Below are 5,313 nucleotides of genomic sequence, written 5' to 3'. Positions count from 1 at the left end.
CACAGAAGAACAGAACTGAATTCCATAGCGTTTTCATTACTGATTGCCAGTGACTGATTGCCAGTCCTTGCTTCCAAAGTGCCCCTGGGTGGTTTTGAACTGCCAACCTTTCAACTAGTACCTAAATTCTCGTTGTTGTTAGGTGCCATCAAGCCAACTAAGACTCATAGAGACTCTATGAAACCTATCCTGCTTAGTGCCTAGCTATTTACCCTTCCAAGGAGTCCTCATAACCACACACCTCTGCATTTACTGAGCACTTACTATCTGCTAGGCAGCCCTTGAGACACAGCAGCTCATTTTGTGCTCAGAACCACCCAATGGAAGAGATTCCCTCTTCTAGATGAGGAGGCAAGGCTTGAGGAGACGCATGAAGTCCCTAATATCAGGACATAGTCAGATGCAAACACTAGGAACATATACTCCGAGAAATCTGGTTCAGGTCTGTTATGTCACTCATCCTGGTTGGTCCTACCAGAGCAGCCTGGATGCTTAACCTCTAGCAAGTTTGGGGCTTACTCTGTGCTAGACATGGAGCCGTGGTAACACAGTGGATAAGCACTCGACTTTTTTTTTTAGAATTCTTTTTATTATTAATTTTAATGAAAATTTACAGAGATTTTTTCTTTTTTTTAAATTTACAGAGATTTTGGATTTCCATTCATTCACTGTTGCACTTTTCTCCCTGCCCATCCCTCCCCTCCAGTTCGTTCTTCTCTTTGAAAAGTAAAAAAAAAAATTCTTTCATTGTTATACAATCCATTCCCCCAAGTCCACTCTACTATGCAGCCTTCACTCTGGACTCATGTCATGACAATAATACCTAATCATATATTCCTTTTAAACTGTTCTCTCTCTCTCTCTCTCTCTCTCATCTGTTTCAATGCATTATACATAATTTATCCCATATTTTTGTCTCCCCACCCCCACACCCACACTTGACTTCTAATCAAAATATCAGTGGTTTAAACCCACTAGCTGCTCCACCGGAGACAGATGTGGCAGTCTACGTCCGTAGACTCCAGTCTTGGAAACCTCAGTCAGTCCCACACTGTCTTATAACATTGCTATGAGTTAAATGAACAACTCAACAGCAATGGGTTTTTCCCTGAAAGAGCCCACAATCTGTGGAATACATAGCTTTATCACCAAAACAAAGATCAAACTCATTGTTGTTGAGTTGGAATCAACTCACATTTGACCATCCAGAAGGTTTTCAGAGGCTCTAAATCACACGAGGGAGATTGCCCATCTTTCTCCTATGGGTAAATTCAAACTACCCACTTCTGAGTTGGCAGTACAGCTCCTTAAGCACACACTAATTTCTACATCAAAAACCTACATGTACCTATACTTGGACCAAGAAGCAGCCCTCAAAACAGAGCAAGAAAACACTGCATGGTTTATAATCAGGAAAAGAGTGTGTCAGGGATGCATCTTGTCCCATACCTTTTCAATCTGTATGCAGAACAGATCATTTAGGATGCCGGGCTTTATGAAGAGGAGTGTAGCATCAAGATTGGAGGAATATTCATTAACAACATAAAATATGAAGATGACACAACCTTGCTTGCTGAAACTGAGGAAGACATGAAGCACTTGCTGCAAAAGGTCAAGGACTATAGTCTTCAATATGGATTGAAGCTCAACATCAAAAAGACAAAGACTCTCACCACTGGGCCAATTGGCAGCACCATAATAGATGGAGAAGAGATTGAGGTTGTTCGCAATTATAGCTTGCTTGGATCTACAATCAACACTCTAAACACCAGCAGTCAGGAAATCAAAAGATGAATTGCATTGGGAGAATCTGCTGTCATAGACCTCTCCAGAGTGCTGAAGAGCAACAATGTCAGTCTAGATACAAAGGTACACCTAATCCAGGCCACCGTCTCCTCAATTACTTGTTATGCTTCAGAGAGTTGGACAATGACTAAGGATGACAGAAGAAGAATAAATGCCTTCTAGTTGTGGTGCTGGAGAAGAGTCTTGAACATACCATGGACTGTCAAGAAAACAAATAGGTTCGTCTTGGAGAGGGTGAAACCAAGTCTCTTCTTGGAGGCTAGGATTTTGAAGCTTTGCCTCACTTACTTTGGGCACATGGCCAGAAAAGATCAGTCCTTCGAGAAAGATATCATGTTTGGAAGGGTGGATGGACAGCACAGGAGAGGAAGACCCTAGAAGAGATGGATTGGCTGTAACTGCAGCAATGGGGGTTGGTGTGTCAGAGTTAGTGAGACTGGTTCAGGACAGGATAGGGTTAAGAGCTGCTGTACATAGGGTTGCTATACATTGCAGGCGACTCAACGGCACATAACAACAATAACATACTATGACAAGTTTGGAAGCAGGAATGGCATCTGCTTCCTAAACAGCATGCCTCCAGAAACTCTTGACCTTCGATAAATGCTGATAGTTGTAGAGGGGCTTCAGGCCTCTTGTTCATAGAATAGCTATGAGTCGTGATCAACTCGAAGGCAATCAACAACAACAATTTCTACACTAAGAAATATTCTCTAAGGGGAGCTCTGGTGGCCTAGTGGCAAAATGCTGCACTGCAATCCCAGAGGTATGCAGTTTGGATCCCCCAGATCCTTTGCCAGAGAAGAAGGGACAATCTCCTCCTGTACCAGTCAGATCTGATTTGATGGTACACACACACAAAATAATGAAAATAAATTTTTTTAAAAAGGAAATATTGTCTAATTTTTGTGTTAAGATAATATATGACAGCTTCGAAACTGCCTAATTTCATTGACCTTGAAATAATTTTATTAATTTTTGTTCATTTGAGTGAACTTTTGCAAATCGTATTGTTTGTTCATGCAGTCATTCTGTGTTAACCATTTTAAGTGTACAATTCAGTGACATAATTTAAACTCACTATTTTGTGCTGCCATCCCCACTCTCCACGTCCAAAAGCTTTTCATCATCTTGATAGAAACTCAGTCCCCTTCAGCAATCATTTCTTTTTTTTTTTCAGCAATCATTTCTATTTCCTCCTCCTTCCCGCCCCGTAACAACCAGGTAATTAAACTAGGACTGGTAAACTCAGTACTTATGCACTTGTTTTCTCTAGATATTTCAAACGAATGGAAGAATGCACATTTGTAATTTCTATCTGATTTGTTTCACTCAGGATGAAGTTTTCAAATCCGTGCATGCCATGGCATGTTTCAGAATTTAATTTCTCAAATGAGCTCTGGTGGTGTCGTTCCTTAGTCTGTGGATATTCACATTTTGCTTGCGGATATTCATCTGTTGAGGTGGTTTCTATTTTGGTGGGCTATTGTGAATAATGTTGCAATCAATATACATTGGTGTATAAGTGTCCATTTGAGTCCCTACTTTCAAATCTCAAAAGTATATAGAGTAAAATATTTTAAGTATATAGAGCCCAGGAGTGAAGGCCCATGATAATTCTATGTTTCACTTTTTAAAAAAATGAGTCATCACAGTGCTAGAAAGGGGGATCTCAAAAAAAAAGAAGAAAGGGGGATCTCACCTCACTCTGACTCGACTTCTTGTAAGACAGATTTGCTTGTTGTTTAGGCAGTCCATTCAATATTCTCCACCCACACAGTTCAAAGGCATCAGTTCTATAATGTGTCTTCTTTATTTGCTATCTGACCTTCATGTGTGTGTGAGGCTACTCACCTGATGGAACAGAGAAGAATCAGATTGACTACCTCTGTGGAAAGAGGTGAGGGAGAAGCACAATAGCGTCCGTCAGCACATGCCTAGCGGCAGATGGTGGAACAGACCTTGAAGCTGAAAAAAATTAAAAGAAGCTCACAAAAGACAAAATTTTTCTTTGAGTCTATCCTCCTTGAATATAGGAACCTTCTCAAGAATACATTTGAAGCACTGAACAGTAATGGCCAGAGGCAAGATCAGCTGTAAAATGACATCAAGGATAATATATGTGAAGAAATCAACCAGTCTTTAAACAGACAAGAAGGAAAGAAAATCCCAAAATGAAGGTCACAAGAGACTCTGGAACTTGCTATGGAAAGTAGAAAAGCTAAACAAAATAAAGATGAACAGAGCTGAAGAAAAGATTTCAAAGGGCAGCCAGAGAAGACAAAGCAAAGTATTATAATGAAATGAGCGAAGATCTGGGGCTAGAAAACCCAAGGGAACAACATGCTTGGCATTTCTCAAGCTGAAAGAGCTGAAGAACAAATTCCAGCCTTGGAAACCAAAACTGAAGGATTCAATATGAAAAGTATTGAATGATGCAAGAAACATTAAAAGAAGAGGGAAGGAACACTCACAGAAAGAATTAGTTGACAGTGAACCGTTTCAAGACGCAGCATACGATCAAGAACCAAGGATACTGAGGTAAGAAGTCCAAGCTATGCTGCAGCCACTGGGAAAAAACCAAAGCTTCAGAAATTAACAAAGCTCCAATCCTTTGAGATGTTTTCAACAACCAAGTGAAGTCTTGGATGTATTCTCTCGTCTATGCCAAGAAATTTGGAAGACAGTTACCTGGCTAACATTTTGGTTGACAACTGGCCAACTTCTTTCTTCAAGTGTTCTTGTTTGATTAGACATTGTAATTAAGTACATTAATCAATGGTAATTACTGTTATAAAACAAAACGTCTAGGAATGAGTGCTAGAAAAGCCAAGATTGTTTTAAACCTTCACTCAAATTAAAAATACCATTGGTTCTTGATCATATGCTACCTCTGGAAACGGCTGGAAGATAGCTGCCTTAAAGCTTTTGCTGTGCAGACACCACAGGAGGCTCAGAGCAAAGGGATAATCTCTCTGATACATTTTTGAAAAGCTCACCAGCTCGAACACAGCAGCCGTAATGCCACTGAATTGGTTCCAACTCACAGTGACCTGCATCCAGTTTCTGAGGCTGTAATTCTTTATGAGAGGAGATTTCCCTCTTTCTCCTACAGAGAAGCTGGTAAATTTGAACTTCTGACCTTCTGTGTCACAGCCTGATAAGCTATGCACTACATTACCTGGGCTCCAGTGGATACCTGCCCCAGACCTGAATAAATGGTTGAATAACCTAAGCAACTCTGCCCTAATGAAGTACTAATCGTTAATAAATATTCTGAACCAATAAAATGATTGAAAGGAGGAGGTTAATCCTTTAAGTATAAAAGGACCAATGGCTGGAAGAGCTGGGAGTAGCCTATGGTCAGTGGTCACTTAAGAGGCCTTTAGTTTGGTATTTTTTTAGTTTACTACTTTTTTTTTAATTTCTATTCATTCATTGTTGCATGTTTTCCTCCCTGCCCACCCCTTCCCCCCAGTTTGCTTTTCTCTTTGAAAAGTAAAAAAA

The sequence above is a fragment of the Elephantulus edwardii genome, unplaced genomic scaffold, assembly GCF_000299155.1.
Source record: "Elephantulus edwardii isolate Elephantulus edwardi_28Jun2011 unplaced genomic scaffold, EleEdw1.0 scaffold00001, whole genome shotgun sequence".
Taxonomy (NCBI): domain Eukaryota; kingdom Metazoa; phylum Chordata; class Mammalia; order Macroscelidea; family Macroscelididae; genus Elephantulus; species Elephantulus edwardii.
The sequence above is the reverse complement of the archived record's forward strand: the minus strand, read 5'-3'. Positions refer to the sequence as shown.